This window comes from Symsagittifera roscoffensis, chromosome 4 (assembly GCF_963678635.1).
Source record: "Symsagittifera roscoffensis chromosome 4, txSymRosc1.1, whole genome shotgun sequence".
In the NCBI taxonomy this organism is placed as follows: domain Eukaryota; kingdom Metazoa; phylum Xenacoelomorpha; order Acoela; family Convolutidae; genus Symsagittifera; species Symsagittifera roscoffensis.
Window position 1 is genome coordinate 26,196,390 of NC_087065.1, and position 13,451 is coordinate 26,209,840.

A 13,451-nucleotide genomic window follows, 5' to 3' on the forward strand; every position below is an offset into this window, starting at 1 on the left:
GATCAAATTTTTATCAAAAAAAAAGAAAAGAAATTCATATTTGAGCCTTTCTTCACACTAATTTGAATTCTGTAAATTAGAATACGACAACAAACACGGCAAATCATTCAAAAATTAAATGATGATAATTGACTTCAGAAAAATTGCTTTCGACTTTTTTTGATAGTCTTTTCAGAAGACTGATTGGAATAATGATCGAAACAGTCTGTGCTAAATTCACAGAAACCAGCTTGTTGTTACGAGCATGTCACATGTATTGAATAGAAGAAAATATGGTTCTTTTTCGCCTCATTTTGATTCTTCAACAAAAGTGGTCCATTCTGATAACTTATTTTTAAAGTCCTGCTAGACATGATTTGAAATCCAAATAACTTTGTATGTAGTTTTGCTGTTGAAAATTTTTTTGACAATTGAGAATCAATTTTATTAAACAGAGAGCTCTTCAATTAGTCGCTCAACAATTGTTTGCTTATAAAAAACGGAACTCTCGATTGATAAGTTTTTTTTAACGTTATTCAGAGATTAAATAACTATTTTTTGAAAACAGAACTAGAAAAAAAAGAAATTTTCAATAAATTTCTACCGAAGTAGGTAATTTTTTTTATTGGGGGAGGGGGACTTTCTGGTTGATCCAACAAAATTTTTTCCATGTTATGGATATTTAAATCTCAAGCGCAAAAAAGAGGAAATCGAATTAAAGGACCATCGGCTCAAATGTGATCCACAAAATCAAGGTGAAAACATAATTCCAACGACTTGTATTACGGGGAACCATAAAACTTAGAGCTGTACAATATTCTATAATTTGTCTAACTTGTTTTCAAAAAACATTTCGATGTAGTTGTTTTGTTCAAACATAACGTTTGAACGCGAAATTTTACAAGGTCGTGTTTTTCTCCTTGTTATGAAAACGGTGACTCATCAGAAAGATAAAAATTATTTCAAACAAAACGCACAAACTATCTTCGTAAGTCAAAGCAGGAGGTTTGAAGTTGAAATTTCATCAAATTCATCTCAGTTTTTAATTAATTGGTTAATAAAATTATCATTGTTTATCAAATTAATCAAATTAATCAAAGCCATCAAATTGGTATTGCATTCGAAGAAGCTTGTCAATTTTTTTATGAAACATGAGGCGTTTGATAGAACTTTGAACTTTCGATAAATTCAATTAAATCTTTTTATATGAATTTTAAAAATTTTCAAATCATTTAAGAAAAAAAGGTTTATAGTTCTGTTAAGCATCAGAGACAAAAAACGCACTATGTTTTTGGAACCATGTTTTACGGCAAAACACAAACGAAAGCATTGAAAATATTTTTCAATAAATATCAAGAAACCTTGTTTTTTTCTTTGTTTTTGCAATTGGCTTTCTTCAAGAGAAAGAGAGCTTGTTGAACCTACGCTCTAAACTTTCCTGAAAGGAGTTTCAGGTTACATACCGTTTGTGTTTCTGGGCACCGAGTTAATGCCTCGATTAGCGTAAAATTTCTAATTTTTCTGCCTTCTGATGTCGAAATTTTGCTGATATATTTCTTGAAAGGGGCAATTGTTAATAAGACCTAAATAGTAATTTTGCAAGTTTGAGTTATCAACCAATATTTTGTTTCTAAAATTTTGTTCATTTTGTATCAATTAATTTTTTTGTGTTTTCTTGTTGGATTACTACTTACATAATCTTTTAAAAAGTTTAAAAAGAATTTACAAAAAAACTGAATTTTTTAATTCGTATACTCTTTCTAAATTTGTCTTCATTTTTTTGTATCAATTTTTTTCTGAAAGATTTTCTGTGTTTTTTGTTAGATTATTATTTTACATAACAATTTTAAAAAAACTGTAAACGTGCAAATCGCATGTTGTACAAATAAAACATTTTTCTTTAATTTCCCTTAGGACTGATATTCTGTCGTTGAGCAAATAACTTTGAATTTTTATCCTGAGACTATTCGTTTTGTATATCTATTTTTCAGTGTCATGAATTAGAACACACAATTGAGGAGTTGTTTAAACGTATGATTTGAAAGGTTTGAGAAGTGTTCGAGATTTGAAGAACGTTTTAATTGATAATGGTTGAAATGAGCTGTCTCAGTTTGATTATTACAAAACTGATTTGATTTCTGAATGCTAATTTTTCATCTAAACTTATCCTCGAAGATTCATTAAATTTTATTTTTACAATTCAATGAGACCCGCATTGATCCGATTTATGTTGATTTGGATGCAACATGTCCAAGAATTGAGACCTATGTCACCCCCTTGTGAAAGATTTCAAAAAAGTTTTTTTTTCGGTCTTAGTACCCTGCTTGACTCCTATTTGACATATGAGAGTTCAGTAAAACCACAGCTAATAAAAAAGATTTCTGCTTTCAATGTTGCGATTCATACCAATTAAATAAATTTTCAAATCATGACGTAAATTGTAATTTATAGAGCAGGCTTTTCCTTGATTTTAGCGCTAATTAATGAAAAACATTACGAGGCCAAACTGTGCACTAGATAAGCGCGCAATTTTTTTGTTTGTTTTTTCCTGGATTCCTGAGTTTTTAAGCATGTCAAAATTTTGTTGGAACAATCAAAGAAACTGAACGAACAAAATAAAAACAAAGAGGGGGATCTTTGTTGCGAATACCGCTCACAGTTCGCAAAATACACAGCTTTGCTTCGTAATGAAATTCCTCAAATGTTTGTCTTATAAATTAATTAAACAAAAATAAAAAATATCAAAAATTACGAACCTGTGCACTGCCTTTCTTTAATAGAAAGAGAGCTTGTTGAATCTACGCTCTAAGCTTTCCTGAAAAGAGTTTCAGATTACATATCGTTTGTGTTTCTGGGCACAGAGTTAATGCCTCGATTAGCGTGAAAACTCTAATTTTGCTACCTTTTGATGTCGAAACTTTGCTGGTTTATTTCTTGCAAGCGGAAACTGTTAATAAGACCTAAGAAGTAATCTTGCAAGTTTAATTTATCAACCGATATTTTATTTATTTCATTATTTTGTTTAAAGTAAACATTTCTACTGATTCGATTTAGTACGTTTTCGCATCGTTGGCTGGATTTCACTTTTTTTCCCTGATTCTTAAGTTCTCGTTCAAAACAAGTTAGCATGGATAACATTAACAAAGTAAATCAATCCAGTTTGATACATGGACAAAAGTCATAATCACAAAAGATCATGCTGGAAAATAGAACCTTTCTGGAAAAAATTAAAAACCAATTGGCATATCGGGTTTTCAAATGACTTCTCCTTCAAATAATTGTATCAAAATTAGTCAATTCAAAATATCAAGCAAACCAAATTTTAAAAAAAATGCAAAATTGAACTTTTAGTGGTTTCAAAATTTTTGTACAGCTAACAAAAAAAACTATTCCCATCTGTCATTTGCTTGAATGTAGATATCACAAGACTTGTGTATGAAAAATTCATTTCTTACTGAGGCTGCAGATATCATTTATAATTGTTTTGTTCAGTTTAAAAATACAAAAGTCTGACTGGAGTAAAAATTAACTTTTTTATATGCAATGACTGGATCTCATTTGTTCTGAATAGTTTAATTTGAGTACTCTTTCTAAATTTTTTTTCATTGTTTTGTATCAATTAATTTCACGTGGGACTGATATTCTGTCCTTGAGCAAATAGCTCTGTTTTTTTTTAATCCTGAGACTTCATTTTTATATCCATTTTGCAGTGTCAAAAATTAGAACACAGTATTGAGGAGTTGGTTGAATGTATATTTTGGATAGTCTCAGAAGTGTTCGACATTGGCAGAACGTTCTAATTGATAATGGTTGAAATTAGCTGTCTCAGTTTGATTTTTACCAAACTGATTTGGTTTTTGAATGCTAAAATTTCATCCAAATGTATTCTCAAATAGCTATGATATAGATTTTTTTCAATTCAAAGATACCCGCAGTGATCTCGTTTATGTTGATTGGGATGCAACATTCATTATGATTTGGATACATATTAATGAACTGTTAATTTGTTTTGTCTGATCAGCAAACAACTGTTCTTAAGCTCGAAACATTTTTTCCATTTTTTTACAGAATCGTAGATATTGCTGTTATTGGCATATTTTATGATATGAGCAGTCTCTGAAGTTTTAGAAAGACCAGTTTCATTAAGAAGGAAAAATGTTTGTCCAGGAATTGAGCCAAATGGCACCCTTTGTGAAAGGTTTCTAAAAAGCTGTTTTTTTCCGGTTTTGGCAAACACTGCTTGACTCCTAATTGGCAAATGAGAGTTCAGTAAATCCACAGCTAATAAAAAAGTTTTCTGTGTTCAAAGTTGCCATTCAAAACAATCAGAAAAAACTTTCAAAACAAGACAAAAATTCTAATTTATTAGACAGACTTTTCCTTGAGTTTAGCAATAAATAATGAAAAACATTACATCCAAATGTATTCTCAAATAACTATGATATAGATTTTTTTCAATTCAAAGATACCCGCAGTGATCTCGTTTATGTTGATTGGGATGCAACATTCATTATGATTTGGATACATATTCATGAACTGTTAATTTGTTTTGTCTGATCAGCAAACATCTGTTCTTAAGCTCGAAACATTTTTTCCATTTTTTTTTACAGAATCGTAGATATTGCTGTTATTGGCATATTTTATGATATGAGCAGTCTCTGAAGTTTTAGAAAGACCAGTTTCATTAAGAAGGAAAAATGTTTGTCCAGGAATTGAGCCAAATGGCACCCTTTGTGAAAGGTTTCTAAAAAGCTGTTTTTTTCCGGTTTTGGCAAACACTGCTTGACTCCTAATTGGCAAATGAGAGTTCAGTAAATCCACAGCTAATAAAAAAGTTTTCTGTGTTCAAAGTTGCCATTCAAAACAATTAGAAAAAACTTTCAAAACAAGACAAAAATTCTAATTTATTAGACAGACTTTTCCTTGAGTTTAGCAATAAATAATGAAAAACATTACATCCAAATGTATTCTCAAATAACTATGATATAGATTTTTTTCAATTCAAAGATACCCGCAGTGATCTCGTTTATGTTGATTGGGATGCAACATTCATTATGATTTGGATACATATTCATGAACTGTTAATTTGTTTTGTCTGATCAGCAAACATCTGTTCTTAAGCTCGAAACATTTTTTCCATTTTTTTTTACAGAATCGTAGATATTGCTGTTATTGGCTTATTTTATGATATGAGCAGTCTCTGAAGTTTTAGAAAGACCAGTTTCATTAAGAAGGAAAAATGTTTGTCCAGGAATTGAGCCAAATGGCACCCTTTGTGAAAGGTTTCTAAAAAGCTGTTTTTTTCCGGTTTTGGCAAACACTGCTTGACTCCTAATTGGCAAATGAGAGTTCAGTAAATCCACAGCTAATAAAAAAGTTTTCTGTGTTCAAAGTTGCCATTCAAAACAATTAGAAAAAACTTTCAAAACAAGACAAAAATTCTAATTTATTAGACAGACTTTTCCTTGAGTTTAGCAATAAATAATGAAAAACATTACATCCAAATGTATTCTCAAATAACTATGATACAGATTTTTTTCAATTCAAAGATACCCGCAGTGATCTCGTTTATGTTGATTGGGATGCAACATTCATTATGATTTGGATACATATTCATGAACTGTTAATTTGTTTTGTCTGATCAGCAAACATCTGTTCTTAAGCTCGAAACATTTTTTCCATTTTTTTACAGAATCGTAGATATTGCTGTTATTGGCATATTTTAAGATATGAGCAGTCTCTGAAGTTTTAGAAAGACCAGTTTCATTAAGAAGGAAAAATGTTTGTCCAGGAATTGAGCCAAATGGCACCCTTTGTGAAAGGTTTCTAAAAAGCTGTTTTTTTTCCGGTTTTGGCAAACACTGCTTGACTCCTAATTGGCAAATGAGAGTTCAGTAAATCCACAGCTAATAAAAAAGTTTTCTGTGTTCAAAGTTGCCATTCAAAACAATTAGAAAAAACTTTCAAAACAAGACAAAAATTCTAATTTATTAGACAGACTTTTCCTTGAGTTTAGCAATAAATAATGAAAAACATTACATCCAAATGTATTCTAAATAACTATGATATAGATTTTACTCAATTCAAAGATACCCGCAGTGATCTCGTTTATGTTGATTGGGATGCAACATTCATTATGATTTGGATACAGATTCATGAACTGTTAATTTCTTTTGTCTGATCAGCAAACAACTGTTCTTAAGCTCGAAACATTTTTTCCATTTTTTTTTTACAGAATCGTAGATATTGCTGTTATTGGCACATTTTATGATATGAGCAGTCTCTGAAGTTTTAGAAAGATCAGTTTCATTAAGAAGGAAAAATGTTTGTCCAAGAATTGAGCCAAATGGCACCCTTTGTGAAAGGTTTCTAAAAAGCTGTTTTTTTTCCGGTTTTGGCAAACACTGCTTGACTCCTAATTGGCAAATGAGAGTTCAGTAAATCCACAGCTAATAAAAAAGTTTCATGTGTGCAAAGTTGCCTTTCAAAACAATTAGAAAAAACTTTCAAAACAAGACAAAAATTCTAATTTATTAGACAGACTTTTCCTTGAGTTTAGCAATAAATAATGAAAAACATTACGGGGCCAAACTGTTGTCTAGATAGGCGTGCTAGTTTTTGTTTGTTTTTTTCCTGAGCTCCAAAAAAGAGTCTTTAAATATGTCAAGCTTTTTAACAAAAAAAAAACAAAGAAAAAACGAATAAAAAAAGCAAAGACAGCATCGTTGTTGCCGAAACCACTCACAATTCACAAAATTCACGGTTTGGCCTCGTAATGAAATTTATCAATTTTTTTCTAATAAATTATTTAACAAAAAATCTGAAATATTACAAACATGTGCACAGAAATTATTTTGCCATAAATTTTTCCTAGCATACTTTGAGAGAAAGTCCAACCTTACCTATTCTAGCACTTTTTCAATTGAAAAACTAAAAAGGAAACAGGTCCTTTTCTGGCACAAGAAAACAAGAAGCTGAGGTGCAGAGCAAAAAGACGCCATTTGTTGTTGTTGTTGTTGTTGCTGTGGCTTTCCAGAAGAGTAGTGGTGGGAATTTCTTCCACAGAGTTTATAATATTGTCCAGTTATTTTTGCACGTTGTGCAGTCGCAGCATATCTGCCAAGTGCAGAGGTTGAGGATACTGTATTTTTCACTGTAGAACTTCCACATAAGAGTTGTGACGCGCTGTTTGAGTCCCTGTTCTATCCTGAAATCGACTAAATGATCAGTTCTAATTGCAATTCTGGTTGTACGAAAAACGAATTCTCCCCGGCGTTTTTCTGTTCGAGTTTTGGGTAATTTGAAGGGCTCTAATAGTCGGTCTAGGGTATTATTAGCTGTGGGAAGTTGGATGCTGTGGTGTTTGTAGTCAGTGCAGAGTTTTGAAAGCAAAAGTAAGTCATTGGTCTGTAGGAACATTGGCAGAGGTAAAATGTTGAGCATTCTAAGTTGATCAGTGTATTTTTGGCAGTGTTTTCCACATATCCACTTTACTACTTTCTTTTAAAAAAATTCAAGTTTTTGTAAGTTTTTTTATTCAGCAAGTTCGCACAGTGATAGCCGTAGTTTAGGACTGGTAGTAATATTGATTTGTAGAGACCTAGTTTTACAAAGGTGTTGACGTTATATGCTACATATCGTCTTAGACTGTATAGTAATTTGTTTGCTTTCTTTAATCGTTCGGTTAGATGAGTGCTCCAACTAAGATCTCCTAACATGTGAATACTCAGATCTTTTAAAGATTTTGGCTGAGGTACACGATTTCCGTTCAAAAATAGATTTTTATCAACACCTCTGAAGTTTATTTGAGCGCATTTTTCGAATGCCAGTTCCATGTTGTTTTGTCTAACCCAATTTTGTTTAAGTCGAGTTGTATTTCATCTTGTTTGCGTCCAACAGATAGAATTTTTAGATCGTCAGCAAATATTAAGTGGTCACTGAAGCGTAGGACTTCAGGGTGATCATTTATAAAAACACAGAACAGGAGTGGGCCCAGGAGTGAACCTTGGGGTATCCCGCTGGTTATTTCGAGGACGGTGGATGTGTAGAAATCAACCCGAGCAAATTGCCTTCGGTTTCTGAGATAGTCGTAGATGATTTCGAGTAGGCATCCACTTACACCAATATCACTCAATTTTCGGAGTAATAATTTGTGGGGGACTTTATCGAAGGCCTTGGACAAATCAGCATAAAAAGCAATGATCTCATCATGGGGACTTTCATCCAGGGTTTTGTAGATTCGATTTAGGAATTGGAGCATGTTGCTCATAACGGAGCGTTTCTTCACAAAATCGTGTTGGTTTACGGAAAGATGGTCTTTAAAGTGCTCGTAGAGTGGAGAGTACAAGCATTTTTCAAAGATTTTGCTGTCAATGTTTAGAAGGGAGAGTGGGCAATAGTTTTCAACATCTTTTGGGTCGTTCTTTTTGTGAAGGGGTGTTACAGCCGCTGTTTTCCAACTCATTGGCATTTTGCTTATGCGTTTAATATTCTTGAAAAGCTTATTGAGTATATTACTCATTTGTTTGCCGCATCGTTGGTAAAACCCGGGAGGTAGACCATTTGGTCCACGAGTTTTTGTAGTGTCTATATTTGCCAGAATATTTTTTATTACTTTGTTTGAAACGCTGAAGTTTGTTAGGGTTGGTGATTCGCACTTTATGTCAAGGAAGTTGTAGTTCTCTTTGGCTGAAAACACTGAGTAAAAAAATGTGTTAAACATTTCTACCTTTTCTTCTGGAATTGATGTCATTTTGTCTTTGAACTTCATAGTTTTCGGGATGTTCGAAGCTCTATTGATATGCCTAAGGTGCTTGTAAATTTGACCAATTTCTTGAAGCAAAATTTTTTTCTTGGTATGAGATTCGATCATGTTCACATAATTCAGTGATTTGGCTTTCTAGTTTGAAGACCTTAATTTTTCGGTAGCTAGTTGGTCGTTTTACGAGAAACCTCTTTTGCGTGTTGAGAATTTTCATCTGATGTGATGTACTCGGTGTAATCCAAGGTGGTAGGGATTGACGATATTTTGTTCTTTTTGGGATGTGAGTGTCTATCAAGTCGGTTAAGTAGTCTTGAAGTTCGTTGTACCTTTTGTCAACATTGGTGTAACATTGAGGGTTGAAGGCCCGATCTTTCATGGCACCAACAATCCGGTCATAATCTCCTGACCCAAAACTCCAGAAGTTTGTCATTGCTGGGGAAGGATCGAAATGTTCAAGTTCTATTGCTGTTCTGATTGCAATATGGTCAGAGCAGTCTTAGATTTTATCAAAAATTTCATCGTGTTCAGAGTATATTTGACAGTTTTGATACAGAAAAACGTCCAACGTGTTTGTGCCGCAGGTCGGAAAGTTAATGCTCTGTTGAAGAAGCCTATCTTCTAACATTTCTAGGATTTCTTGTTCATCGTTTTCTTGACTGCTGAAGATTTCCCAGTTTGTAGATGGAAAGTTAATGTCTCCACATATGACTGCTTTACTCTTTTTAGGGATCGCTCCGAGAATTTTGTTGAAACATTGGTAGTCATATCTGTATTGACTGGCTCTAGGGGGGTTGTAAAAGGAGCGTATATAGATGGTTTCGTTTGCCAGAGTTATGTTACATAGGACACAACATTCGAAGTCGAGTTTTTTTTTTTGGGAATTTAGTGAGTTCTTAATGGCAATCAGGACACCTCCGTGAGTGTTAGACGATTGATTTGCTCTATGTGTAAAGGTTGTTTTCAGCAATTAGTAGTTCAGAGTTTAAGAAATTTTTGTTTAACCAGGTCTCACAAATACAAATAACGCTGTACAAACCAATTTTTTTTGCATTTGCCATTTTGAATCTTCTTTCATAGTAAACTAAACTGCGTGCATTAAATTGTAAAATGTGGAGATGATCTAGTCAAACGTTCCGTGTTGCATTTTCTTGTTCTGGCTGGGAAGTTTGGTTTAATTGAACTTTTGCTCCATCACGGAAAAGCTCAAGGTTTCTTACTTTCAGTTTTTCACGTGGTACGCCTTCTTCAAGCATTTCCCTACGTCGTTTCAGGCAGAGGTTTTCTTTGATAGAATCTTCTTTAGATAGGGCACGTGACAGAAATATATTCATTTCTTTCATTTTGTCTCTTTTTTCAGTACTTTTTGCAATCACTAGATTGACTGCTGCTGGATTTTCAAGCGTAACTAGAAGTGTTCTAGGCTTTTTCCTTTCTTTGTTGAATGTTCCAAGTCTTTTAAACTGGACTATTTTCGGTTTACTTCCTATGGTTCCCAAAATTTCCTCTAGTTTTTCGTGAGTTTGGACAAGATTCACGTCGCGTGGTTTATCAGGTTCTTCATGGATCCCTTGCACTCTTACATTGTGTTCGATGCTGTGAATGGTTGTGTTGTTGTTGTTTTTGGAGTTTTGAGGACTATTCACGTTTTTGTAGCTTTCAACTTTCTTCAATACGTTTGCGTAACTCTCGTCTACTTTGTCGATTGTTTTCCTCATTGCTTCGTTTTTTTTTCTTTTCGACAATTTGGGCAATTTGCGTTTCGAGTGTCTCAGCATTGTAGACATGTTTTTGTTGATTTTTTCTTCCAGGTTGTTGACAGTCCTGATCCAAATGAAGTTGTCGCGTTCGTTGTTTTCAATGCAGACGTTACAGAGCAACATTGCGTTGCGACCAAGCTCCTTTATTCCGTTGATGGCTACGTTTGATAATCCTGTGCATGTTGGTTCTAGATGCATGTGACAATCGAACGCTACACAGTTGTATTTTTTTCGGCTTTCGGTATGGACCTTGTGCAAGTTCGGCATGTGCGACTCATCGTTGAAGAGTTAACAGAGGGGGACTTTACAGAGGGATCTGTGATTCCCGAGAAGAGACGCCTGCGGTACGATGCGTTCAGAGAAATATGCAAACCTGCGGATCCCGAAAAGGGGTCGCCTGCGGTTTGATATTTCTAGAACGTTCGATGGGGTCAGAGAAAGATACAAACCTGTGGATCCCGAAAAGAGGACGCCTGCGGTTTGATATTTCTAGAAAGGACAGAGGGAAGTACAGCTCACAAACCTGCAGCTTACACTCAGTAAGGGCAGTGGCAGTGTCGGAAGGTGCACTCGTACTGGGTGAGATGACCTTCGTCGTTGAAAGCGTCAGAGTATTTCTTGTACAGTATCTTGCTCTTTATGATGCTTTTGATGCCCTTGAGACCTTCTGGGCTTAAGTGAATTTCGTCACTGCCTAGATGGTAAGTACTGTAAATCTTCTCGCACACGCCTCTATAATTTCAATTTCCCTTCTTTTTCTGTATTTCGCGGATCGGAATCAATATTCACTGAGGGGTTCCGATGACAAAAATCTGCTTTGCTAGTCTGTTTAGCTCCTCGGCTAATTCTGCGAGTTCGTTTGCAATATCTTCTTCAGGGACCGTGGAGGGCTCTCTTCCGTCAAAAGCGTCGTTTCCCCCAATGAGCAAAACAATGGTATTGTATTTGTCCTTCGGAGGTTGGAAGCCTCTGACCGCGGCGATACGGGCTCCAGGTAATGACAAGATGTTTGTGTTTGGGAATTCCAAGTGTCGCGCCTGCGAATCTGCTATCAGAAGCTTCTTTGACGAAGATGTTTTGAAAATATGATATCTCCTGGTTGACGTTTAGAGCGAGGCAACCATTGCTACCTCGAGAAATTCAATTTTATCTGAAATTATTTAATAGCGTTTGAGTAATAAAACAATTTGGAAGCGTTCGAGTAATAAAATTCACCTAGGCTAATAAAATTCATCTAGCTCTTCGAATGCCTCTAACGTTTGTGCCAATTTCTTGTGAAAGTACTTTCTAGGAGAAATTAATTCTCGAACAACATGACTTATCGAGTAATACCGTAATGGTTCGTACAACCCAAAATGCAGCAACTAGCAAACCGTTATTTAGAAATTTGACCAATGACAGTGTTGGAGAATCAATACAATGAGACACCGCAACTAACAAAGCAATCATTAAAAAATCATTAAGACACCGGACCCCACCAATTTAAATGGCCATTAAAAGCTCCAAGTAGAAGAGCCTTTTCTGCGTCCAGTTAAAAACCAATTTTAAAATGATTGACACCGGTAGCAAAAATGCGGCAATCGGCAGCTCCCTTTGAGACCATGCAGCCAAAAAGTTGAAACGCCGCCAAAAAGTCACTTCGGAAACCAAGGTAAAAAACTTATTATTGAAATCATCTGCGCTAACTCACGAGTTAAACGTATGTAAGGAGGAGTAAGTATCGGGGAGGGTTGGTGGATGGGGAAGTGAAAATGGTGAAAAACAATGAGAAAAATTGCAAATTAAACAAGAATAAAACAAGTATAAAACAATATAACAATTTTTACTAGCCAAATGTAAACCTTAATTTAACGAGTGCAGCGTTCAAGTTTTGGGATCTTGTAAACTATTCCCTCCCCCCTGTTTCGATTTTCAGAAATTCAACTTTGGCGGCCACATTTTCATAGTTAACCAGGTCCAAGTTTTGAAATTTATATACAGAAAAGTTTTGAAAAATCCAGCTTCTTCCTTAGAGTACCCACATCTGAGAAAAGTGAAAAAAAATTGATTATAATGGATTTTTGTGGTCTAAAACCTTGTAAAAATAATCGATTCCCATGTTAGGCTTAGACAACAAAATTGGACAAAAAATCCATTTTTTTCTGGAAAAAACATAATGCATTATAATTCAATTGAAACCCATTATAATGGATTACAAAACCAGTACAAAATCATTTTAAAATGGATTTTTTTCCACTTTATTTTCGTTTCGCGTAGTGAAAAACTTTGCAAGAATTTCTGTATTTAACAAATGAGTAATGCAAAGTTTTTGCAAAGTGAGTGTAGGTCCTACTCCTTTTCTAAATCTAAGCTCAATTTGCAAAAAGATTTTGTTGATTTTGTCACACGCACACTGTGATCCGGTTCAGGTATAGTGTGGGGGGGGGGTTTGGTTCAGTTGGGAATCATTTGGTAGAAGTGGAGTTGGTTCAGGTGAGGGCAGGGTTGGGATTGGTTCATGTGGGGGGAGGGGGTGGCGGCGTGACGGTACAAAGGGGGCAAAGGGGCAAACACTGGAGGGAATAGAAGCGGGCAATTGTTGAAAGGAAAAAAATTCAGCTATTGAGTAACATGAAAAAGAAACAAAAATCATTAAAACTTTTAAATAATCAAAAATAAACAATTTTAGTTAAAAACGTAGAAAGACTTTATCTCAACAAAGTGAGAAAAATTAATTATAATTGACTTCTGTTGTCATTGTCCACAAAAGGAAAAAAATCGATTATAATGGATTAAGAATGAATTTTGTTTCCTCGAAAAACAGTAATATTATAACCCATTTTCAATTGATAAGAATCGATTTTTTTTAATTTGTGGACACTGACAGTGAAACTCGATTATAATCGATTTTTATTCATAAGAAATTTAATCCGTTATAAACCATTAATTCATTATAATTGATTATAATCAAT

The 13,451-nt window shown here is 34.3% G+C and overlaps 1 protein-coding gene across 2 annotated transcripts in view; it reads left to right on the top strand.

Moving 5' to 3' along the window:
- LOC134843953 (NADH-ubiquinone oxidoreductase 49 kDa subunit-like) overlaps nt 1-13,451 on the top strand; it is a 286,758-nt gene that overhangs the window by 162,297 nt on the left and 111,010 nt on the right. The gene's annotated exons all lie outside the window — the stretch shown is intronic.